The 27,277-nt window shown below is 38.4% G+C and overlaps 1 protein-coding gene and 1 long non-coding RNA gene across 6 annotated transcripts in view; one reads left to right on the forward strand and one right to left on the reverse strand.

Moving 5' to 3' along the window:
* LOC150039413 (uncharacterized) overlaps positions 1 to 27,277 on the forward strand; it is a 510,688-nt gene that overhangs the window by 89,135 nt on the left and 394,276 nt on the right. The gene's annotated exons all lie outside the window — the stretch shown is intronic.
* Positions 3,550 to 26,797, reverse strand: LOC150039418 (uncharacterized). Of its 3 annotated transcripts, none has more exons than XR_016534429.1 (6): positions 26,766 to 26,797; positions 24,586 to 24,676; positions 23,306 to 23,399; positions 15,739 to 15,937; positions 3,758 to 3,839; positions 3,550 to 3,657 (listed from the first exon to the last, which is right to left on the reverse strand). It is a non-coding gene; the product is annotated as an uncharacterized LOC150039418 (long non-coding RNA). The 3 variants fall into 3 exon arrangements; XR_016534427.1 differs by having other exon boundaries at positions 3,553 to 3,660; positions 26,766 to 26,796; XR_016534428.1 differs by lacking the exons at positions 3,550 to 3,657; positions 3,758 to 3,839 and adding an exon at positions 12,859 to 13,754 and having other exon boundaries at positions 26,766 to 26,789.

A 27,277-nucleotide genomic window follows, 5' to 3' on the forward strand; every position in this document is an offset into this window, starting at 1 on the left:
GGAACCCACATTACCAACTAGGACTTGTAGTCCCTATGTAATTGTATTATTTGAATTGATTGTGAACATTTGCAAACATAAGAATGTAGAGAGACAGCATAATGAATACGCATATTCCTATTCCTCAGATTATATAATTCTAAGTATTTTGCTGTAGTGTTCTTGCTTACTTTCTACCTCAGCTTGCATGCCTGCTTTTCTCTCTTCTCCCTCTCTCTTTGCCTCTGCCTGTGTGTGTGTGTGTGTGTGTGTGTGTGTGTGTGTGTGTGATAGTGTTTTGTAGCAAATACTTTGACAATTATAGCAAATCCTTGACTTCTTCCTGCTTCAAATCACTCATCCTCTAAATCTCTTCTGATACCTTCCACTTATATCTTAGTTTTGTCCTACAAAATTTAAGTTTGAAAATATGTTCTTTTCTCTTTCTCTATTCATCCTTATAATCTAATTTTTATCATATCCTTTCACCTGAAAAGGACACAATTTCATCTATTCTTTAAACATTTTTTTCAACTGGAAGAAGAACAGTTTTATTATCTTCATGTACAGAGAAATCAACATTGCACACGTAACCCAGCTTAGTAACCAGTTCCTTAGCCTTTGCATTTTCCAGCTTGCCAATTTGAGTCACAGATTTTGGACTGAGGCCGTTGCCTCCCCAGTGAGGATGGATCTCATCGTGAGTATATGTGAGTATATGCCTGGGTGAAGCTTTCATATAGTCAAACACAAAGTATTTTAAATGCCAAGTGAGAAGTAATTCATGTTGAGGCCTAGCTCTCAGAAGATATGCAAATGGCTAATTGATACATAAAGAAATGTTCAACTTCTTTAATCATAAAGAAAATACAAATAGAATCCACGCTGATTTCATCAGACCAAGACAGAATGGAAGTCATAAGAAAACAACAGCAAAGGCTGGAAAGACGGAGCAGAAAGATGAGAATGAACTATATTAGCATACTGTTGGTTGGGTTTTTTTTTTTTTGCCATTCCTGGGCTTAAGCTCAGGGCCGGAGGACTGTCCCTGGAGTTTTCTCAAGGCTAGAATTCTACCACTTGAGCCTCAGCACCACTTCTGGCTTTTTCTAAGTAGTGGTACCAAGAAATCAAACCCGAGTCTCCGTGCATGCTAGGCAAGCACTCCTCCACTAGGCCAAAGTCCAGACCCTGTTGTTTGCGTTTGAAATTAGTATATCCACTACAGAAATCAGTATGGAGTGTCTTCTTCAAAACACTAATCGTGGATTTACTTGTAAGTTTTATAGGTCTCATAAGTTACAAGGTAACTTCTCATTTTATAGAATATCTTGTTTGTGATTTTGGATGTGGTGAGCTTTGTGTGTGTGTGTGTGTGTGTGTGTGTGTGTGTGTGTGTGTTTCATACGGTCTACTATGGAAAAATCTTAAACCAACAATTTAATGGTACAACTTAAGATGCTGGAAAAAGAGTACTAAACCTGCAAAATCTAGTAGAAGGAAACAAATTATTAAAATTAAAGCAGAATCAAATGAATTAAGAATCCAAAAAAACCTCCCAAAATCAACAAAACAAAATGGAACTGTTGTAACACTTCTTTGGGCAAATAATTTGTGAATAGAAGTAAAAAAATACAGGCAGTAAAGTAAAACAATAAATACATGACATTACATGAAAGCAAAATGCTTCTTCACAGAAAACTAGATAATCATCTGAATTGCAAACAATATAGACCCACTAGATTTAACAGACAAGAGAATATACAATTTTTCAGCAACACCTGGAAATTTTTATAAATAGAAAATATTTTAGGGCATAAAGCACACCTGTGCAGATTCAGAAACACTGAAATTATTCCCTGCATTCTCTCAGACCACAAGGGCATCAAATTGGAACTGAACACCAATCTCCACCGAAGAAAGCCTTTTAACTCATGGAGATTGAAAAACACATTGTTGAATCATGACTGTGTCATGGATTTCAGAACAGAAATTCAACAGTGTATGGAAATTTACAAAAAGGAGCACATAAACTACCAGTACCTTTGGGACAGAGCAAAGGGAGTACTCAGAGGAAAATTTATAGCTCTGAGTGCCTACATTAACAAATTGGAAAAATCACAAACTAATGATTTAATGGTTCACATTAAGCTCCTAGATAAAGAACAACATGACTGGTGGGAGTGCGAAGGGAAATGGAGACCAAGACACGAGAAAGGGTATTAATGTTTGTGGAGTAATGCACCTTCTATCTGGTGAATATAATGTAACACTTGTATTAATCACAATTGCAATAAAAATATATGGAAAAAAAGAACAAATCCAAATTCCAGTAGAAAGAAGCAAATTATTGAAGTCAAAGCAGAATTAAATAAATTGGAGTCCAAAAAAACCATGGGAAGAATCATCAAAACAAGGAGTTGGTTCTTTGAAAAAAAAGAATAGGTCCTTAGAAAACCTTACCAAAAAAAAAAAGAAGAAGAGAGCGCATCCCTTCCCCACACTCCCCCCCAAAAACATGGACAGGTATGGAAATATCACAGCAGAAATTACCAAGATACAGAACATCATAAAGGAATACGTTTCCAACTCTATGCTAACAAATTTGAGGATCTAGAAGAGATGGATGAATTTCTAGCCAATATTAACATAACAACCAAGCAGAACCAAGAAGAACTAATCCATCTAAACAGACCTATTTCAAGTCCTGAAATATAAATGGCAATAAAAGACCTCCCATCCAAGGAAAGTCCAGGGCCAGATAAATTCACAGCTAAATCCTATGAGGCCATCAGAGGAGAGCCCACACCAATACTTCTCAAGCTCTTCAATGAAATTGAAAGTGAACACTCTTCTACCAAACTCGTTGTACAAAGCTACCATAACCAAAACCAGATAGGTACTCATCAAAGAAAGAGAACTATAGACTCATCTCTTTGATGAATATTGATGCAAAACTGCTCAACAAATACTGGCCAACCATCTTCAGCAACTCCTCAAAAAATTATACACTATGAAAAAAATTATACACTATGACCAAACAGTATTCATCACAGGGTTGCAAAGCTGGTTCAATAGATAGAAGTCAATAAGATTCAACACATCAACAGGAGCAAGGACAAGAATCACATGATTATCTCAACAGATGCAGAAAAGAAATTTGACAAGATGTAACACCCCTTTATGCTGAAAGCTCTGGAGAAACTAGGAATCTATGGAACAATCCTGAATATAATACAGGCTGTGTATGACAAACCCACAGCTAACATTATACTTAGTGGTGGAAAGCTAAAGCCATTTCCACTAAATTCAGGAAGGAGACAAGGATGCCCAATCTCTCCACTTCTCTTTAACATAGTATTAGGATTCCTAGCCAGGGTTTTTCATTTGTTCTTCCCTCCCCTTCTCTATTTTCCTTGTACTATTCTTTGCTTCTTTCATCCTTTAAACACAATCTTAATATGTTAGCAGTGATGAATCTATAGGAATTCCTTACCTGAGGAATAGCAGTAGGTATCTTCCTACAGTCCTTCAATATTTATTTTCAACTATCTTTTTACAAAGGAGACAGAAAGGAAAGAATCATTACCTTTTCCAACTTTGCAGTGAATTACGATGATGGTGTGAGGATCCTTGGATAACCAGGCAATGACTTCTTTAGAGAATGAAACCATCTCTCTGCTTTAACAAAGATTTTTAGTTAATTAAAATTCATTCCCAAATTTCAAGCCCAGTGAATTTAGTGCTTTTCTGACCATCAGTGTTGCATCAGACTTACTCAAGAGTGGGGACATTGTGATCATCGATCATAATTCTATGCACTCGGTGATGAAAATACTTGGGGTCATAAGACCGTTCGCCTGGAAGAAATGAGATATGTGTCAGAGGTGTATGGCTACTGATATGAACGTCAGGAACGAAGTTTAAATTTTCTCTTAGGAATTATTATCGCCTTTCCATTGTTCTAAAAGGATTTTTAACATCACCAGCACAAAGTTCCCGGAGAGGAACGCAGCAGACCAGTGGACCAAAGAGCCAAAAAGACAAGAAGGACTTTAGGGACAGATTCTTGTCCTTAAAGACTTTTTCATCCCAAGTAATCTAAAATCAGCTCATGCTTCATATTCTTTACCTTTAACCTTCTAACAGAGTGATTATTCGATCTTCTAGACTGCTTATTCTATCATACTACATAGGTACAACTAAGCAGAGGTTAATGGTGCTGTCTAAATGCTCAGTCCCTGAAAATGTCATTAAAGTTTATTCTGACAATGAAATGCAATAAAAATGTACCTAAAAATCACGATTGGGAAAGCAGGGGACAGTGAAAGGGGGACAAAATCATGAGAAGGGGTATCACAGTTTGAGAAATAATATACCCATTACCTTAAAAAATCTAACTGTAACCCCTCTATACATTAGGAGATACACTAGGCCTCCTTGGCAAAGGTCGAAACTTTCTTAATAAGGACCAAGAATCACAACAAATCAGAGAAAGGCTGGATAAGTGGGACTGCGTCAAACTGCAGAGCTATTGTCTGGCAACGGACATAGCTAGTAAATTAAATAGGAAGCCTACAGAGTGGGAGAAGATCTTCACCAACCCAACAAAGGACAAGGGCCTCATATCTAAAATATATCAACAACTCAAAAAATTGAATCACTCCAAAACTAAAAGTAACAACCATCCCATTAAAAAATGGGCCAAAGACTTAGAGTCTTCTCTGACAAAGAAACAAAAATGGCCTATAGACACATGAAGAAATGCTCAACATTTCTGGTCATAGAAGAAATGGAAATCAAAACAACTCTAAGATTCCACCTCACTCCAATTAGAATGGCCAGGATCAGGAAAACGAATAACTGATGCTGGAGGGGATGTGGCCAGGAGGGATCACTACTACACTGTTGGTGCGAGTGCAAACTTGTTCAACCAGTATGGAAAGCAGTATGGCAGTGCCTCAAAAAGATAAACATAGAACTCCCCTCTGACACAGCAATTCCACTACTTGGCATTTACCCAACCATCCAAAATCTAGGGCATACTAAATCCACTAGCACAGCAATGTTCATTGCAGCATTATTCACCTTAGCAAGATATGGAACCAACCTAGGTGTCCCTCAGTTTATGAATGGATCAACAAGATGTGGTATTTGTACACAATGGAATTCTATGCTGCTGTCAGAAAAAGTGACATCGACCCATTTGTTAGGAAATGGAAAGACTTAGAAAAAATCATATTAAGTGAAGTAAGCCAAACTCAAAGGAACTTAGGCTCAATGGTTTCCCTCATTTGTCATAACCAGTAGAAACCTTGGGCTCTACTAGCAGAGATCTGCAATAGAGCAAAACCTTGATATATAAGGCCATATAGTATGAAGCTAATTGAAAAGACCTCCAGGATACTGAAACAAAAGCCATATAATGAATGATTCTTGTCCTTAATGTACTATGTTATCTTTCATCTCCTTTGTTGTCTCTTGGGTATCTCATATTGTTACAGTATCTCACTTTGTTATCTGATATATTGAATTTATTTGTATTTGGTTATTTGAAATTTGATAGGGAAGGGGGGAAAACCAAGACGGGGGTGGGTGGTAGGTGGGGGAGGGTGATGGGTACCAAGACATGTGAAAGGGTATCAATATATGTGAATCAATGCACCTTCTATCTGACAAATATCATGTCACCCTTTTATTAATTACAATAAAAATTAAAAAAAGAAAATCACACCACCATAAAAAAATCTAGACAGCTGTTAGGAGAACCTAGGAAAGGTGGGCATTGTGGAGGCATGCCTGTAATCTTAGCTACTTGAAAATCTGAGAACTAAGAAAGTTCCAGGCCAGATATGCACTGTGATTTAATTAACCCCTTTTCTGTAGGATAGCCTGAATTACTTTGGAGAACAAAGAACTGGTAAGAGTTTCAGCAATAAATTTCAAAGACTAGAAACTCCTTCCCAAGTAAGTTTTCTCTTTTCACAAAAAGTTATTTACGGGGAGATGTTAGTGGCACATTTAGCCTGGTCGCATCTGTAACCCTTCTTTAACAATCAATGATGGCAGAGGACTTGTGACTCCTAACCATTTCCTGATCTTTGGAGGCCCACATCTGTAGCCTCATAGGCTATTGGCTTGGTTCTCATCAGAGCATCACACATTCCATTTCGTATTCTTTATTCCCGACAGCTTTGGATTGAGTGCCCTTCCCAAAAGGAAGGTCAAATATCTGAGGTTTCTGATGCCTGAAGATGATCTTTGGCTGGTAGATGATCTACTAGCCATAGATTTCCCTAGAAGGAGGGATTGGATTGTTCAGCAACTTTCACTAAGGCAATGAGCAATTCAAGGTCTATAAAACATTGCCAGTATGGTTTCGTAATGACCCCTGTGTAGGGGAAAGAGGAGTTCAGAGAAGAGAAAGAATGAGAGATCCTAAGACCAAGAATGAGAGATAAAGACACACAGAAGAAAACAGAATGACCGGGGAAAATAAGAATTTTACGAATATTGTTCCAGCAGACATTATCATATACTTACTTCCATGTTCTTAACGTTCTTTAAACTATCTACTGTTGTCCTATTTTCCTCTGATAATACTTTATTATGAAAATATGAAAAATCCCAATTATATCGGATTGGAGTGTTGATAAGTATAAAAAAATACTTTACCAAAGAACTTCAAGTGGGGAAAGATTAATTTGGCCTCACAGTTTCAGGCTTTACATCATGGCCATGTGATCCCATTTCTTTGGGCCTGCACTGTCACGGAAAAATCATGTCAAGGAGGCAGGTATTGTGGGGAAGACTGCTCACCTCAAGGTGCCCAGGAAGCTGAGGAGAAGGAAGGGTCAGTGACTTCTTTGGTTTCATGAGGCCCCAACTCCTAACATTTTCCCCACCTCATACTAATGCTTTAAATTTAGGAAGCACTCAATGAATGATTCTGTGGATAAAGTCAAAAGCCTCATAATATAATTACTTCCCAATGCCCACCTCTGAACACTGCTGGTATATTGGGGATCAAGCCTTCCAACTATGAGCATTTTAAATGCACATTTCATATCCAAACTCTAACACACAAAGATGGAACCATACAGTGAATGGTTCAGCCCTTCCTACAGTCATGCTTTGTTTATTCCTTCCCCACTCTTCTCAAACCCTGGGTCACCCTTCCTACTCTTCTTTGCTCAACCAGGATTACTTTGAAGGAAATGCTATTCATCAGATCCTTTTATCTCACAAGCAGTTTGGCATGACACCCAACATATGCACTCTAAAAAAAAATCCAACAACTACAAAACATCTACCTGACATTGAAGACTGGCACCCGTCTGTATTTCTAGCTGCAATTTGAGAATGGTGTTTCAAAGCCAGCCTTGGCAGGAAATCCTTTCCTTCTTAGCTCTAACTAAGAACCAAAACAGCCTGAGTTGGAGATGTGAAGTGGTACAGCACTGCCCAATTGCATCTGTCATTGCCCTATTGCATTTTCAGGCATCTTTCTCGCTATTGCCCTTTCATTGTTTGCCCATCCTGGGGCTTAAACTCAGTGGCCTGTTGCTCAATAGGCTTGACCTCTTCATAAGTGGCACTTTACCAGGTGGGCTACATCTCTAGCTCAACTTCTGGCTAAGTATATAGAAATGGATTATCTCAAAGTTTTCAGCCCTGGCTGGTATTATTCTTCATTCCTCTCAGCTTCTGCCTCTTGAGTAGCCTGGATTACAGACATCAGCCACTCGCATGCAGTAAAAGTGCTTTTGCTAATTGGAGATGTGGCAGTTCACTTTATCAGCTCTTCTCAGTTGGTTCATCACCAGACATCTGGAGTTTCTCAAAGAGAATTCTAAGAAATCCTTTTTGAGCAACTTGCTGGGAGCCAAAGAGTATTGAAAGGTTCCCTTACCAAAAAAAAAAAAAAAACAGAAACCATGTTGGAGAAAAAGGCAGATAAAGAATCTCTTCTCTGTAGAGGACCCCTCACTAATGGTACAGCATCATCTAGTGCAGCTATGTGGAGATGTCATTCCTCCTGATGAGGAACTATCTCCCAAACCACAGTCCTTTCTCTAGTGCATGACAACAGATTGTGTCATCGCTGTTTCAGCACCTTCACTGTTCTCATGGTCATAAGCAAGCCTAGAAGCAAGGGCTTGTTCTTTCCATGTTACTGTCTGCAAACCTCAGCTGGTCTCTTTTTCCATGGTATGTAATTAGCCACAATGAGGAAAATACATAAGTATGTTGATAATGTACTGACTCATTCTAAATGTTGCCTTCATTTCTTAATGCTGTTAACAAGCTAAAAAAAAAGAGAAAGAGATTAGGATACTGACTTTACATCTGTCATCCCCACTAAAATAAAGGCTTTTGTTGCTTTACAGAGTCGCTATGTTGGCTACTGTGAAATAGTGAAGAATGTGTTTAACTGGGAAATGCCAGTTAAGAAAACTCTCAAATTATGACGACTGTCATTTACTCCATCCAATGTAAGTGCTTCATAATGGAAGGACAATACCAATTAGCCTTAAATTAGAGTTCCTAATTGTATCTTGGACCTTCTGAAGCACTCTCTCATATTTCCTAGATTTGGATTGACTCATTTTCTGTTCTTTCTCTATAACAACTAAATTTTCTTCAGCCCCGCATATTCTCTCATCTGCATTGTCTAACCTGCTATCAAAGCTATCTACTTTATTCTTTATCTCCCTTGCTTCCAATTGCTTGGTTTTGATGCCTTGCATCACTTCTTTCAGATCATATATGGATTTCTTTAGCTCTTTGATTTCCATTTGAGTGGTTAGCTCAGTAGCTTTATTCTCTTTGGACATTTCCTGGAGTTCAGTCACCTTTTTGTTTGTGGATTCTATGAATTCATCCATTTTTCTTTGAAAAACCTTTATTATGGCCTTCTTTATGTCTTCCCCTTTTTCATATATCACCTTGTTTATGGTTTTCTCTTGTTTAGCTATGGCTTCCTCCCTTAGCTTTTTCTTTATATTTTCACACTTTTCATTAATGACGTATATCAATTGCATGTGTATAGGACTTGGAAGACTCTCCTCCAGGTTTGACAGTGACTGTTCCATTGTCTGTTTATATTGGGTGGGGGTTGTTCTTCCTTGATTTGACATTTTTCTTGAGTTTCTTCTTCTGCCCATTTGAAAATGGGAGCAAGATTAGTACAGAACAACATTAAATTTTTTCAGATATAACCAACCAAGGCTTCTTTAGCTGGCAGACACTAGATGTTCACAATTTTTGATTGGTATTATCACTCTCTTTTTGTGCACTTACAGACCAGTCTAATACAACCACTGATAAGCAATTTATGACCAAAACAATAAGCCTCTCAATCCAATCTCTATTGTATTTAAGTTCTTCTGGACCTAGAGTATAATTGAACACCTAGATATACAGTATTACTCAACAACATCAAATGTAGATCCATGCATTATAAGAGTTGAAAGATGAACAGAGGACCAGAGATAGAAAAATAGTATGAGAGAGAACAGGGGAGGTACAAAAGGACTAATGAAGTAGCATAAGATTATTATAGTAATGACGAAAAGGTATAGCGTAAGGATAACTGACCTAAGTTGATAAGCAGGTAGTGTATTTGAGTATTGGTATTGAGGAGGGCCTGGAGAAAGAGGTCAATGGTATTGGAAATATACTTCAGGGAATCATCTCAGAGAATTTCCCAAATATCCAGATGGGCAGGTCCATCCAGATACAAGAAACTTTAAAACCCCAACCAAACCTGACCAGAAAAGAACACCTCACAGCCGTATTATAATTTGAACTGGATCAATAGAGACCAAAGAAAGGATCCTAAAGGCAGCCAGGGAGAAGGGATCAATCACCTATAAAGGCAAACCAATCAGAATAACCCCAGATTTCTCAGCAGAGACCATGCAAGCAAGAAGAGATTGGAAGCATATATGTCATGCCCTTAAGTCAAATAACTACCAATCAGGAATACTGTACCCAGCAAAGCTCTCATTCATAACTGAGGGAACAGTAAAAACATTCCATTCCAGGGAAAAGCTGCAACATTATGTAGCAACCAAACCAACATTACAGAAAATTCTCAAAGATGTTCTACACATGGAAAACCAACACAAATGCAATACAGAGAAAAAATGGCACCTAAATATCATATCATCTAAGTACCACAAGAACTGTCAAGACACAGACCCTAATGAAATCTTTTAAAAATGATAGGAACTAATTATTATCTCTCAATCCTAACTCTCAATGTCAATCGACTTAACTCTCCAATAAATGGCGTAGTATGTCTAGTTGGATCAAAAAGCAAGATCCATCATTTTGCTGTCTACAAGTGACATATCTTACCCCAAAAAACAAACACCTTTTGAAAATGAGAGGTTGGAATAAACTCTATCAAGCTAACGGCCCCCATAAACAGGTTGGAGTTGCCAGCCTCATATCAGATAAAATAGATTTCAACCTAAAATTAGTGAGAAAAGACAAAGAAGGTTACTACATACTACTAAAGGGATGTTTCCGCTAGGAGGATATAAGCATCGTAAATATCTACACACCGAATCCAGGAGCTCTGAACTTCATCAAGCAAACTTTACTTTCACTGAAACCATACATAGATCGAAACACAGTGATTGTTGGTGACTTTAACACACCACTCTCACCTTTGGACAAATCAACAAGGCAAAAACTCAACAGAGAAACCTTATAATTGAACAACTATATAGACCAACTAGATCTAACAGACATCTGCAGATTATTCCACCCAGCAACAACACAATATATGTTTTTCTCAGCAGCACATGGAACATTTTCCAAAACAGACCACATTTTAGGCCATAAAACAAACCTGGACAGATTCAGGATATTGAACAACACATTGTTGAAACTCCAATGGGTCATTGAGGAGATCAGAACAGAAATCCAACAGTTTATGAAATACCACAAAACACCAGCTCCTTTGGGACACGGCATAGGCAGTACTCAGAGAAAAATTTATAGCTCTGAGTGCTTACAATAACAAACTGGAAAAATCACAAACCAACAATTTAATGTCTCACCTTAAGCTCCTGTAAAAAGAGCAACAAACCAACCCTAATCCCAGTAGAAGGAAGCAAATTATTAAACTCAAAGCAGAATTAAATGATTTGGAATCCAAAAAAAACTATAGAAAGAATCAACAAATCAAGGTATTGTTTCTTTGAAAGAATTAACAAAATTGACATAGCAACTCTTACCAACAAAGAAGGGAGGGACTAGGAGTTTGGCCTGTGGTAGAGTGCTTGCCTAGCATGGAAGACCCAGGTTCAATTCCTCAGAACCACATACACAGAAAAAAAGCTGGAAGTGGTGCTGAGGCTCAAGTGGTAGAGCTCTAGCCTTGAGAAAGTGCAAGGACAGTGCTCAGGCCCTAAGCTCATGCCCAGGACTGGCAAAAAAAAAAGAAGAAGGAGGAGGAGGAGGAGGAGGAGGAAGCATACCGAAATAAACAAAATCAGAGACGAAAATGGTAATATCACAACAGAAATTACCAAGATCCAGAGTAATATGAGGGAATACTTCTCAAACCAACAAATTTGAGAATCTAGAAGAAATGGATGAATTCCTAGCCAATATTAACATACCCACACTGAACCAAGAAGTAACCCAACTAAACAGGCCTATTTCAAGCACTGAAATAGAAATGGCAATAAAAGACCTTCCACCTAAGAAAAACCCAGGGCCAGATGGATTCACAGCTGAATTCTATAAAGTCTTCAAATCTGATCTGTGTCAGACTCATGTGCCTTCACAGTGAAGGTGTCAACGACCAAAATGGTAAGCTGTCCAGTCATGGCCGGCTATCAATGCTAAGTGAGTGCATGTAGTTTTCACATGAGTGTTAAACAGTACACATGACAGGCTATCAGTAATAGTACATCCTTACATTGCGTTTTGAAAATCAGCAAAAGTAGACTATGTGGAAAGACAATTTCTCCTCTTCTCTTTGGAAGTCAAGTAGGAAGAGCTACAAGGTCAAATGCAGATGGCCAGAGTGCATGTATGCAGCTCACTATTACTGAAGGGAATGGAAACAGACTTCACATACAGAGTAGCTAATGGAGCCTGAATCAGTTTTCTGTAATACACACCTCTGTTATATTGAAAGGCCCACCACCAGATTGGATGGGAGTTCTGCAGATCCTTTATCAATCAGATAGGCTGGACAGATAGCCAACAGTGGTGCCAGCAGGGAGGAACAGAAGCGCCATGGAAGCAGAGATGTAGATGATAAATGAGCTTTGTATCCCACATAGCAAGTGAACTAGAAAATAACCCACAAAACCACAGGGAACACTGGTGTATATTCATAAGGCATGGACTCTTGGTCATCCTTTCATAAAAGATTTGTTTAGCAGAGGTGAACACTTAAATGGAACAAGAAAACATTTCTAGGAAAAGGTAGGAAATACAGCCTTGTAGAGTCAGTTTTTGGTGAATTATAGTTATTTGGGAAGGACAAGTAGGTGTAGAAATTCACATAGTATTTGACTGTGTAGAATTCAACAATTCAGTGCTGATAATAAGGAGCAGAGTACACATACAATCAGATGGGTCAGCCAAAAATGTTCAGATACCTGAATATAGATAGAATGTGTATAAAGATGTACTGAAAACAAGCACCAAGTTTGTGAGGAGCTAGTTTGAAGGTCACACCAGTGCACTTTTGTCTGTGCCATTCTGCCCTTTGACAAGTTGGGTGAATGACTGAGACACCAGTGAGGAGATGCAGTTCTTCTTCTACTGAGCAGAGAAGAGAATTCTTAAAAAATCCTCATCAAACCACCTGTGTATGAAATCCAATTCGAGGGGTTGTATGCCTTTTCTACAGTACAAGAACAAATAATCACCAAGTAAGAGCCTCTGAACTAACAATTTTCATCACAGCACTGGGGGATATGGGTCTCAAAGGAGTAATATCCTCAGTGCCTGTCTGGACGTAAGCACCTGCTGAGTTTATCTCCTTGTCATGTGAGTGCTTTAGAATATTGTGACAATACCAGTATACAAGACAGAATATTGGTATCACTATGTTCTCGTGTTCAATTTTGAAACTTAACTGGAAAGTTCAAGGCTCTGTATTCCTATCTCATCACCAGAGTGAAGTGGTAGAGGGGAAACATAAGCTGGAGATGTAGCTCAACTGGCAGACCACATGCCTAGCATGCACAAGGCCATGCTTTCAATACGCAGCACTGTAGACAAAAAGTGTGATTTCTCTGATATTGTCCAAATTAACGTTTTATGTATTTGCAATGTTGAAAATGATGACAATATACTAACAAATATTATCATACTTGAACTTCCTAGCCAAACACCTGGCATATCCATGTACTTGTCCTCTGAGTGTTAAGCCATTCTGGAGTATAACAATACATAGTATACTCGAAAGCCTGTCCATATTTTGCTCAGGGATGCAATTATGTTCAATTTTGAAATGAAACAGAAATAGTAGACAAAGTCAAAGACATTTTCCGTTGTGAGGTCAAGTACTTGCAACCACAATGCTTAGTCAGATGATCACAGTCTGTGTATGCCACTCACAATAAGTCCCAGGGTATGACAAAGATTTCAGATGAGGAAGAGCTATTTGACCTTGCGTCAATCCCTCATAACCCAGGACTCTGCAGCTTGAAATACTAAGCATCACTTTGGATGGAGTCCTGCATTCCACCTGCAGATGCTTTTATCCATCAGAGCGGCAGAACAGACAGCCAACACTAGAGCAAACAAGAAATAGAGAAGACTTAGAAGAAGAAATTTAGATGTTATATCATATTGAACTCCTATTAGCACATGAAATGCAAAATATATGAAACAACAAAAGCACAATGAACACTGAATTAGGTTAGCTAGGAAAGTAATATATCTCAATCTTGCATAAAAGCTTTGTTTTGGAGAGTTTACATTTTAACTTTTGCTAGAAGAAACTTCATTTCTAGACAAAAGCAGGAAATATCCTTTGCATTTACAGTATGTAAAGTTGGTATTAGGTGCACTATTGCTAACATCAATGAAAAACTAAGTCTATGAATTCACATGGTCCTTGACTGTGTATAGTTTAATCATTTAGCACAGACGAAAATGAACAGCCAGGCACTGATGGCTCATGACTGCACTCTTTTCTACTCAGGAGCCTAAGCTCTGAGGATCACAGTTCAAGGCAACCCAGAAAAGAAATCTCAGAGACTCTTTTCTCCAGTAAACCATCAGAAAACCTAAACTGATGCTGAGGTTCAAAGCAATAGAGTACTATCCTTGAGCTGATGAACTGAGACAACGCCCAGGCCACGAGTTCAAGGTCCATGAATAAAACAAAACAAAAATGAACCATACTTGTGAAGTCTTCCATCAAAAGTTAGATATCTGCATATAAATACACATGTGTATAAAGATATGTAGGGACCACGAAACTATTTTCAAAGTCATAGCAGTGCAGCTGTTGTCTGTACCATTCCTTTCTTTTCCAAGTTATGTGAATGAATGAGAAACAGTGAGCAGACACTTCTCAGAGGAAGAGGTAAGAATGACAGAGAAACAGAGGATGTGCAATCCACCGTCCCTAGCCATAAAGGAAATGCAAATCAAAATGTCTCTGAGATTCCATCTTATTCCAATTACACTGCCCAACATTAGGAATTAGAACAACAAATGCTGTGGGGATTTGAGGGAAAAGGAATCCTATTTCACTGTAAACTAATACAACCACTTTGGACAGCAGTCTAGAGGTTCCTCAAAAAATCCCTTAACTGTGACCTAGCCATATCATTCCAGGGCATCTATGCAGAAAAACACAAGCCAGAACACTATAAATACAGTTGTGTCTCTATGTTCATTTCTGTAATATTCATAATAGCCCAGTTATGGGAACAGTCCAGATGGCCTACAGTGGTGAGTGTATCCAAGTGATGCAACACTGATACACAATGTACTTTTACAATGCCATTAAAATTTATGTAATTTGGAACTTGAATTTCTGAGGACCAGGACAAAAGAATAAATGAAAAATGCCTTTGCATGCATTTACTGTCAGCAATAATGGAAAAGTATGACAACATGGCTGAATGCTGAGGAATTGTGAATGAACAGAAACTTTTTATCAGTATTTTGGAGGAACTGATCAAAAACTTTGTTAGCTACTCATGTTAAATTTTACAATCCTATACATAAAAATAGTTATTGAAAGTAAGTGAATAGGAACATATAAAATGATCACATACAAAATATTTCTAGGGGCCAGGAGTTTGGCCTAGTGGTTAAAGTGCTTGCCTAGCATGCATGAAGACCCGGGTTCAATTCCTTGGTACCACATACATAGAAAAAAGCCAGAAGTGGTGCTGAGGCCCAAGGGGTAGAGCTCTAGCCTTGAGAAAGTCCAAGGACAGTGCGCAGGCCCTGAGCTCAAGCCCAGGACTGGCAAAAAAAAAAGAACAAAATATTTCTAGCAGCATCAACAAATACTATATTCAAAAATTTTGCCTTACAATGAGATCTCAGGATATTCTAGTTTTAGGAAGTCATTATAATTGTGAGTTAAGAAATTTGCCTTTAATTATTACATGTATCATTGGTAAAATAACTTGTCCCAAACTGTCCACACAACAAAAACACACCTTTAAGCAATGGAGAGGGGAGTCAAAGCTATGAAGTTGTATGTATATATCTAAATGCTGTTGAAGAATTTCCATACAGACTGGCATATACCTCAAAATGACAAAATTCTCCTTCCTGCTCTTCTTCACATTGTAACCGTGATAACACATTCTTTGCTATTTTAGTGCTCTTTTTATCCGCATCTCAACATATTTTCCAAACATATTCTCATATGTATTTTATACTGTCTTTTTTTAAAATTGTGAAAATCATTACATGAATGAAGTGCATTCTGGGTGAAACAGACAACCTGAAATAAAACAGGAAAAAAGCTATCTCAGATTTTTAACCATAAAGGAACACATGTATCCACATTTTCTCATTCACTCTCTGTCCAAGTGCATAAAGAGACTCTATCCCATGAAACCACTGCATGAAGCTTTGCAGGTAAATGAGTTACATCCCTGTTCTAGGTTAGCTTAGAGCCTAGGGCAGTGGAAAGGCAGTAAAATGATCACTGTCATTTTACTAAATGTTGGAATAAGATGCATTTTCTCCTTGCACTAGGAATTGACCTTCACTAAGCACAGAAGTAATTTCCAGAAGAAACTAGCTTTCCTAAAAAAGGAAACAGGAGGAGAGACTGTGAGCTGATATTTATCCAATCAATCTACAATATTTACTGATGCTTCATGGCAGTCTGTTTCTACCTAAGGTGCAGTAAGCTGAACTGAGCTTTGTTTCTGTATGAAGCCAATCCAAAAAGATTCAAGCACACCACACTAAAGCACTTTGAAGACAACATATTTGAGAGAATGAAGTCAGTGAATGCACTGCTAAACTATTAAAGACTGGTGTCCTTGAGAGACAGTAAAGAAAATGTTCCCAGTGCCTAGGGCCTTCTGTGAGAGGGTACAGACCAAGGCACAAAAAGAAGAAAGCTAGGTGGTGCATACTCCAAGTTCCCAAGATGCAATGGTGAGGAAAACAGGCTGAAGGAAGCTAGGAGCTTGACTGTCACATGACAGCATACTGGAGAGTACAGAGAGGTATGAGGGGAATCCAGGAGAGCTACACAGGACCCCCTTGCATATGTGACAGAGCAGTGGATCACGTGTGTTCAGAAAGGGGCCTGACATTGAGGAATAAAACACATGAAGAGATGACAGGAAACTACCTATTGTTCACACACTGCCTGGAAGTGATGTCTTTACAGAACAGAGGACATCAGAAATGCCTTCCTTCAGCAGGGCAAAATTAACCCTCAACAAATCCTGTCCTGAAATATCCTACAATTTATAAAACCAAGAGAGGAAGAACCAACTTTTTTGTAAGTGACCTAATTATTGCCAAAAACAGGGCTCAAGAAATCTAATTGCACATTACAGATATAAAAGATTGAAGTCATACAGGAGGTTGATGAGCATAGCGAATGTTAACCCATGTGTTAAACATCAGTGTTTTCTCAGAGTAATCCTAATGATAAGTCATTTGATTTCCTCTGACATTTCTTATAAGTGAATAAAGATCAAAGTCACATGCCAATAGATATGGATGTCAGTAGTTGATCTCTTATAATCCTGTTTACTCAGGAGGCTCAGAGGATGTTGGTTCATAGCTACCACAGGCAGGTAAATATAGGAGACCTTTATCTTCAATGGGCCATCCAAAACCCAGAAAGTGGAGGCTCAAGTGGAACAGAGCCGGCCATAAGTAAAAAACAAGCAAGATTTGTGTATTGGATTTCAAGCCTTACTACACACATCTATACACACACACACACACACACACACACACACACACACACACACACACACACACACACTGATCATATTAATGCCAGAAAGTATCCACTCCAAAAAGAAAGTTATTAGACTTATGGTAATCTGAACTCTTGTAGATGCAAAGTATGGAAAGGCAGATCTCCAAAGAATATACACAATCACAAATCACCCCTTCCAGGACAGCAAACATCAGCAGTCTTCAGTGATATAGTAAAAGGACACCAATGTGCATTCAAGGTATGGACAAACTAGAATGCTAAAACTCACAACAAATCCTACACTACAGTGTGCTTGTGAAAACAGAAAGGAAGCTTCAATTAATGGCTAAAGGCAATGAGAAGTTACAAAGCTTTTGGAACTTCCCTTCCTTGTATCTTTCCTTTCTTCCACTCCTGCCCATGCCTGCTAATTTTTGACACTGGTTCCCACTATGTAGTCCCAGCTGGTCTGGAACTTCAAATCTGGATTTAGCCACAGACACTGAGATTACAAATATGGGTTACCATGCCTGGCTTTTGGAAAGTTCACAAGAAAGCCACATAAATGAGCAGGAAGAGACTTTTGTGACTGATGTGTGTTCACTCCTTTATCAGCCATGATTCAACATACACAGAATACATAGGTGAAAGCACTAAATTGTAAATTTTATGCCATTCATCATGCATCAGTAACACCTAAAAAACCTTGAGAATACTGAAAGCTCTGCTACAAGAATCCCCCTTTGAGGATATGAGAAGATATATGAGAAATCTAGAGAAGTGAGAGCTATAACATTGTGGCCATGAGAACCATTGCTTGAAAAGACCTGGTGTGAACTAAATATGGGATTAGCATTTACAAAACTGACCATGGTCTCTGGAGTTGTCGTGAATGTGAAAGGCACCTATGGTTCTTGCAGTATTGTAGGTGGAAGTGGTATGACCCTCAGTGAGAATTGGAGAGCACAGAGGACAAGGGTGCTGCTGCAGGAAAGTCCATAAGACTCTCATCTCCTGTAAAATACTCAGAGAAAGACAGCTATGGGCTGTGCCTCAAGGGGTAGATCCCTATCTTTGAGCAAAGAAGGCTCAGGGACACAGCTTGAGTCTCAGTTCAAGCCCTAGGACTGGGGGAAGACAAAAAACCTTAGAGGTATTCAGTGGTATTTTACATGGTGAAATGCTCATAATGAGGCAAGGCAGACTCTTCTGAGACCAATTCAGACAACTGAGAGAAGACATTAGAATCATCTGCTCCATTTATTTGGTGTGTGATCTATAACTTAAATAACAGTATTTGAAAATGTATATGTATTTCAGAAAATACATTCAATCCCATACATCAAATATACAAATGAGATAATTATTCATTACCAGACCTGGAGTTCTTTCTTCTTCTTAAAGGAAAAATTAAAAAGCAAATGCATAAGATAAAGATGTAAAGATCCTATTTCAGCTATAATTCATGGCTATTCTTTAATTAGTATTCAAAATTAATTAAGTAAAAATGTTTGAATTCATAAAAAATTAACTTTGTTGTTTTCAGTGTCTTTATCACTGAGCTCTTTTCTTCTGATTTTCGTGTGAAGGCACTGTTGTTGCGGCCATGGTTGTTGTCAGGTCATTTTTCATGTCATTCAAGCATGTGACTATAGAAAAACCTTACAGATATACAGAAGTATGGCTGGTGAGAATATTTCAGCAAGCAATTAACTCAATAACACAGAAAGCAACCTTGCATATCCCATAAGCTTTGGAGGATGGGGTATCAAATACATATTTTTTAAAGTACTAATATTTTCACTAGGATAGTAATAGAATACAGAAACACTTTCCAGGAGAGAATTTGCTTATGTATCAAAAGATGATATTTGTATCATAAGAAAGATCGTAATACTGAATTAAATAAAAAAATTGTAATGGTCAGCTTGGCTCTACTGGCCCGCATGTGTAATCTTAATTTCTCAGGAGGCTGAGATCTCAGAATCCATATTTGAAATCTGCTTAGGAATCAAAGTCTAACAGTCTCATCTCTAATAAACCTTCAAATATTCAGTAGTGGAGCTGTGGCTCAAATGGGTGAGTGGTAACCAAGAGCAAAAACACCTCAGTGGGCCGGAAGCATGGCCTAGTGGTAGAGTGTTTGCCCAGCATGCACAAAACCCTGGGTTCAATTCCTAGGTTTCACATACATAGAAAAAGCTGAAAGTGGTGCTGTGCCTTAAGTGGTAGAGAACTAGCCTGTGAAAACGCAAGAACAATGCCTCTTTCTTTCTTGCTTTTTTTGTTTTTTGCTAGTCCTGGGGCCTGAGTTCGGGGCCCCAGGTATGAGTACAAGCCTTGGAACTGGCACAGAAAAAAAGAAAGAAGAAAAAAAAGAAAAACATCTCAGTGCCCAGGCCCTCAATTAAAGGCCTAGGATCAACAGCAATAGAAAAAGAAATCGTATTTTCCTAGATGCACAAGGACACAAGAGCATATTGATCTATGCATTAAGAAAAAGCTTTCACTGACAAGAAAACTCAATGGAATTTTAGTCAGTGTGTTAATTTTGAATACTGAAAGTTTTACCACAATGTAAACTTTCCCTTAGGAAGAAAAAAGGTATAATAAGCTTAAAGAAATTAAAAGGACAATTACTTGCTGCTTGTGTGCTCGCTGTCTCTCTCTCTCTCTCTCTCTCTCTCTCTCTCTCTCTCTCTCTCTCTCTCTCTCTCTCTCTCTCTCTCTCTCTCTCTTTCTCTCTCTCGATTTCAGATTCTGACCATGTCAACTTTTAAACTCAGGGCTTCTCTTAAGTCTTGCTCAACTTTTTACACCATGTCTGGCTTCGACCTCATCTCATAAGGCACACTGCCTGCCTCCTTTAATGCTACTTATTGTGAACAGGGAGTCTCCCAGACTTTCGTGATGGGTTGGCTTTGAACATGGACCTACCAAATCCCAGGTTCTTGATTATCTAAAGGAGAAGTATCTGGTAAGAAGAGCTATTTCTTTTTTTTCCATATATTTTTATTGTAATTATTAGAAATGTTACATTATATTCACCAGATAGAAGGTGCATTACTTCACAAACATTGATACCCTTTCTCATGTCTTGGTTCCCATTTCCCTCCCCCCCCACCCCGCCCCTCATCTTGTTTTCCCCCTTCCCTACTCTATTTCAAATGACCAAATAAGCATATGTACAATATATCAGACAACAAGGTGAAAAACTGTAACACTATGAGATAAGCCTGGAACAGCAAAAGAGATGAGAGATAACATAGCACGTTAAGGACATCAATCACTCATTATATGGCTTTTGTTTCTATATCCAGGAAGTCCTTTCATTTAGTATCATACTATATGGCCTTATGGAGCTCGGTTTGTTCTGTTGTAAATCTCTGCTAGGGGAGCCCAAGGTTTCTGCTGATAATGACAAATGAGGAAAACCATTGAGCCTATGTTCCTTTGAGTCTGGCATAAGAACAGTTATTTCTTAATTGTGAAAAATGAGTCTTGGGCTTCTGGCAAAATTTCTTTCCAATTGATTACAACGTAAACACCAGGATAATGGGTATCTTTCTAGCTGACAACTGCTCAACCCCTGACTGTCAGGGTAAAATGATGAACCTAGGCATGCTCTGCTCATCTCCATGGACGATGATCCTCCTAGAGATTCACTTGTCTCTCAGCTTTCTTTCCATGGAGGATCAAGGTCTCATTAGGAAATCCGTTGTCTGAATAGGGACTTTTCCTCCTTCTGGCTTCCATCTCAGGAACAAAGGAAATTTAAATCTTTCTCAACATCTTCATTGGAAGGGGTGCTAGAGCTAAAATTCTTTGCTGACAGATACCTTGTCCACCATGTCAATACAATGCAAACATGCATAGTTTGTTCACCGATGGTGTCTCCATAGGTTAATATTCAGAAAGGGAAACTGATTCAGTTTTGAATATATAACACAATTTTAACATGGCATGAAGCCATGATTCTAAGTTCCTATTGTATATATGGGTTCCTGGCTTTCTTCCATTTGGTTATCGTGCATATTGGTTCTTTTATTTGTGTATCCGATGTGAATCTATGCTGAGCTATATTTAAATTAGCCAATAAATATTTGATTTTATTTTCTGATCCAATTCATTAAAATGAAATATTCTGTTTTTTTATGATATTAAACACCTTCTCAAACACCTCTCAGACACAACTAGTTAGATTATGTCAGATTCTTCACTCGCTCAATCCACATACTGAAGTTCACAGAACAGCACACGATATATTTCTGCCCAAATCTTTGGCACTAATGATTTTAATATGAAATTATGAATTTGAAGCCTCTGAGAATTCTCTCTCTTCAAAAAGAAGCTAAGAGTTAGTAACAAAATAGGATTCATAATTCAGAATGCTTAGTCTTCGATTGGGATTTAAACTTTTATCACATGAGCCATATTTATTTATTTTTTTATTTTTGTTGGTTATAGGACCTGAATTTTGGGCCTGGGTGTTTCCTTGAGCTCCTCAGCTCAAGGCTACTGCCCTACCCCTTGAACCACAACACCACTTCCAGTTGTCTGGTGGTTAATCGGAGATAAGTGTCTTATGGACATTAGGGCCAGGGCTGGCTTTGAACCTTGATCCTCAGATCTCAGCCTCCTGACTAGGTAGGATTATAGGCATGAGACACCGTGCCCAGCTACATGAGGCATATTTATTATCAGAAGCATAAATCATAATCATCCATTTAGAGTATAACTCTATATTGAATATAAGATATTGACATTTCTAAGGAGTGTCCCAATATTCATACTTATGAAATGAATTATAGAGCACTTAATGCTTTGTCCCACTGATTGTTTAGAGTAACCTGCGAGATAAATTCCTTTGGCTGTATTATTGAAAATACAAAGACCCCTTATAGGAGAAGATACAATGTAAATAATGAACACACAAAAGGTTATGTTCTCTCACACATGTCTTGCCCTTCTGCTGCATTAGACTGAGTCATGTCCTGCCGAGAAAACCATTATCTTTTATCAGTCTCACCTACTAAAATCAGATAAATCATGGTATTCAGAGCGAAAGAAAATTTGATCCTTAAAGAAGCAAAAGTGCAAATCCTCAAGTACTCAAAGTAACCAAGAGCTAAATTCTTTTTTTTTTTTTTTTGCCAGTCCTGGGACTTGAATTCCGGGCCTGAACTCTGACCATTGGCTTTCTCAAGGCTAGAACAATACCACTTGAGCCACAGCAGTACTTCCAGCCTTTTTTGTGCATGGGGTCCTGAGGAATCGAACCCAAGATATCATGCAAGTGAGGCAACAAGGCTACCACTAGGCCATGCTACCGGGCCTAGCAGGAATTACTTCAGTGACCAAGATTTTCATCACTTGAATATATACAGAAGCTTACCCAAGATAAGTGCATGGAACCATTTTGGTGGCTAATTTATTGGATGCAATTGAAGCAACAGGATAAAAAGAAACAGTAGGGGTCGAGGAGTTTGGCATAGTGGTAGAGTGCTTGCCTACCTTGCCTAGCTGGTTCGATTCCTCAGTAACACATACATAGATCAAAGCCAGAAATGGTGCTGAGACTCAAGTGGTACAGTTCTAGCCTTGAGAAAATCCAAGGACGGTGCTTAGGCCATGAGCTCAAGCCCAGCACTGGCAAAAAAAAAGTAAACAGTAGGGCCAGGGGCAGGAGTGGATCCTATTCAGAGAGCTTGATGACTTAAAAAATGATCAATTCACAAGGTCACTTTTGACCTGTAATGATAAAGGCAAATGCAGGGTATTACTTTAATTATTCTGTGGATCTACTTCTAAGCTTTCTTTTATTAGCTATCATTTTGATTGACCAGTTAACATAACAGTAAATCTGTTGAAAAATTTCCATTAAATGACTTTTTAGAAGTAAATTGGACTACTTACCTTGCCCTCGTGCCTTCACTGGAGTTTGTATCCTTAGCTCTTCAGCCTCGAAGGACTGAGCAGCACACTTCTTCAAAAGAACTAAGCAAGGAGTCTGCAGAATAATGGGATGAACAATGAGCCAGTGGGAGATGTGGGGATCACATTCTGACAAGATGCTAGAACTTCCTCTCTTAGCAGGAATGGGACAGGAAAATGTGAGAAATATGTATATGACATGAAAGATCATGAATACAGGGGCTGATACACGACTTGTATGGCCAGTATGTCTTTTTAAGATGTAGAGCCATTGACCAGGAATCCAAACACCTATGTCCAGTCACAACTTCCTGACACACAGAGTGATAGCTAGGGTGCATAGTTCAACCAGGAATTTATTGGGAATAAAAGCAAAACAGGAGGACAAGTCCTGAGTTCAAGCCCCAATGCTAATACCAGGAAGTACATAAATGACAGATAGAAAAGACATACTTACAGATGATAGATTGTATAATCATATCTACACATAGGTACTTGTATTCAAGGGGGAATTATCTGAACATATTAATATTCAAAGACATCAGCAATGTAACCGGTTATGGAAGTCTAGGAGATAATTTTGAAACTTTTTGTATGGTGACAGTTTCTATGACTAGTTTTTATCTTTATATTCATCACTATTCATTGCTTCAGAATTTTTCTGTGAAATGCTGTGTAACAATTAAAAGAAAAAATAAATACTTGATATTTCTAACCCAGAGTCTTTAAAACTAGTCTCAAGTATCTTGAGTTAATCACAGTCTTTTTACTTAGGGTATTCAAATATCTATTGCTGAAGAAAGTACAGAACCCTACATTCCTATACATGTTCTTTCTCATGATCTTTCCTTTTGTTTCAATTAATAGCACTGCTGAGAATTAGTCTCTTCAATAATAACACTTTTCTATGTTTTTAAATCTGCTTACTTAAGAAAGGCGAAAAAGCAGATTACATTGAAATGCAAACTTGCCTGCTTTTGTTTTCTAACACAGTACTAGTGCTTAAAAATAGGGTCTAAATGTTATCCTTTCCCGTTTTTCATTCAAGGCTAATGTTCTACCACTTGAGTCATAGCTCCACTTCTGATTCTTTGCTGCTACTACTGGCTTCAATCTGGTCCTCAGATCTCAGTTTCCTGAGTAGCTAGGATTTCAGGCATGAGTCCCTGGTGCCTAGCTCAAAGAAAATCTTTATACATATGTCTTGCCATTGAGCAAAAGATCAACACAGAAAAAAAAAACAACTAGACTGAGCTTTTTACCTCAGTATCATAGTTCCAGTAATGTTCATAAATATATTAGATGGTGTGATTACATCTCTGGTGCCAAGGGCATGTTGTGCACCATCTGCACCTGTGGAAAAAATGGCAATGTAAACGTATTATTGGAATAAAAATGCTATTTTTCTTTTTGGCTCTGACGCTGAGACCTGAAGGCAAAGGCTTCATACACACTATGTACATGATGAAACTACATTCTTTAGTCAAGGAGTAATCCTTAATTCAAATACTATATCATTTACAATCTTTTGGACAGACTAATTCCCTGCTCCTACCTAGGAAAGCATTCTGTTCTCTGGATTGACCAGTTGTGACTATTTCATACTTTTTGGTTTCAGATTTTATGACCAAACTACTAACCCAATAGTTCCATGTAATATTCATAATTACTATATATACAGGGCTTCATATGACTTGAATTTTGATGAAGCCCCGGAGGAAGTGTAGAATAAATGTACATCATCAACAATTAAAATGAAAGGCCAAAACCACTACACTTTTAGCCTGAGAAATTAAATTTAAGAAGCCCAAAACACATGGGATCATCAAGGATACAGAGCAATTTTAACACTTCTACATTATTTTGGATACAATGTTGGGGAAAAAATCTGACATTTTCATAAAATTTACATTTATGTTTTATGAGATAGCACTTATATCCCAGCTATCTCCCTGAGAAAAATAAATGCATCTGAATAAAGACGTCCATAGAAGGTGTAGCCCAGGCACAGTGGCTCACACCTCTAATTCTAGCGACTCAGGAGACTGGAATTAATATCATTTTCCAGGACCAGACTAAGCCAAGTACTCACAATCCCTCATCTCAACAATAAAAAGCTGGACGTGGTGATTCATGCTGTCATCCAAGTTCTGTGAGAAGTTTACATAGGAGGATAGAGGTCCAGAATGGCCTGGGATAAAGGAAGGCCCTATTCAGACAATCACAAGCACAAAGCTGACAAGGGGTATGGCTCAATGGTTAAAATAAAATCAACCCCAAACTACCTGGCAAGCACAAGCCTCTGAGTTCAAACTTCACTAAGTGTAACAAGGAAAAAAATAAAAACCAAGAAAATAATGCAGAGTGCTTATGTAATAAATGTAAGTATCTCAGAACGAAACAAATTTTACATGAAATGTTACGTTTTTGCAGTGTATCTAAAAAATTAGAAAAACTATACTATGGTAGGAAACAATAATATGTCAGCTATGGTGAAGCTTATGTGTAATAACAGCTCCCAGAGGGCTGAGACAGAAAGATCTGGAATTCAAGGCCAACTAGGCTCTCCTTGTCTCAGACCTTGTCCTAAAAGAAGAAGCACAGTAAATGGAAGGAAGGAACAACAAGAAGGAGATACGGAGTATGATGGTACATGCTTTTAATCTCAGCTACTCTGGAGGCAGAAGGATCATGAGTATGACATTCCTATAATAAGCAGATGCCATACAATTTGTATTTTATGGTGGCCTTTTTGGGGAATGTACTGGCACAGACACAACCTTAGTCTCTAAGTGCTGCCTTGTAGCTTTTAACTTAAAGGTTGTGCTCTACCATTTGAGCCACTCTCCTCCACTTTTCACTTTTTACTGATTAACTATGGACGTTCCTGCGTGGCCTGGCTTCAAACCAACATCCTCAGCTCTTAGTCTACTGACTAGCTAGAATTACAAGAATGAGGTGCCCAAGGACACAGCTTAGTTGCAAATGCTAATATTCTGTACCTAAAAGTGTAACAAACAAGACTTGACTATCTTGAAAACTTGGATAAATTTTCATCTTTTCTTAATTTTTTTTTGCCATTCCTGGGCTTGAGCTGAGGGTCTGAGCACTGTCCTTGGACTTTCTCAAGGCTAAAGCTCTACACTTGAGCCTGAGTACCACTTCCGGGTTTTTTCTATGTATGTGGTACCGTGGAATTGAACCCGGTCTTCGTGCATGCTAGGCAAGCACTTTACCACTAGGCCAAACTCCCAGCCCTAAATTTTCATCTTATCCAGAAATTTTAAACTTTTATGAGAGAAAAAGGTGATATATAAATTTCAGTGGTGACCTCTTCATCAAGTTAACTTACAATTGCCAAATCAATATTCTCTGTAAGTCCTAACAAATTTTTGTAAGTTATTATTTGAATGAAACTGGAATATATAGAAAATGACAATACCATTATTAAGAAAACTTTTAGTTGGTTATTAGTGTCAAACATCTTTCACCGTTGCTACTCAGCAGGCTGAGATCTCAGGATGACCGTTTGGAGCCAACCTAGACAGGGAAGTCCAGGAGACTCTTATCTCCAATTTACCACCAGAAAGCCCTAAGTAGTGTGGCTCAAATGGTATAGCACTAACCGTGAGCAAGAAACCCAGACCTTTCCCCACCCCAGTTCAGGACCCACTCCCCACGAAATAAACGAACAACTTCTTAATGATAAGTAAACTATACACAAATAAACATCTAAATTATAACTGCAGTACTATTTTAAGGTAAAGTCAATGTACGACAAACTCCAGATGCTCCTTTAGTAGGTCTACCAAGAGCCCCTGTCCGTTGGCCTCCAACTGTGCTTTCCACAGGGACTCTAGGCAAGCAGCTCCCATGGTCCTCTGGGCAGGAGGGGCGTGTCTAAGCGCGGGTGGGTGGGGCCGTGGGGCGGGGCTTGCATGGACTGCAGTCCAC

Source organism: Megascapheus bottae, unplaced genomic scaffold (genome assembly GCF_031878675.1).
Source record: "Megascapheus bottae isolate mThoBot1 unplaced genomic scaffold, mThoBot2.hap1 HAP1_SCAFFOLD_40, whole genome shotgun sequence".
Lineage (NCBI taxonomy): Eukaryota > Metazoa > Chordata > Mammalia > Rodentia > Geomyidae > Megascapheus > Megascapheus bottae.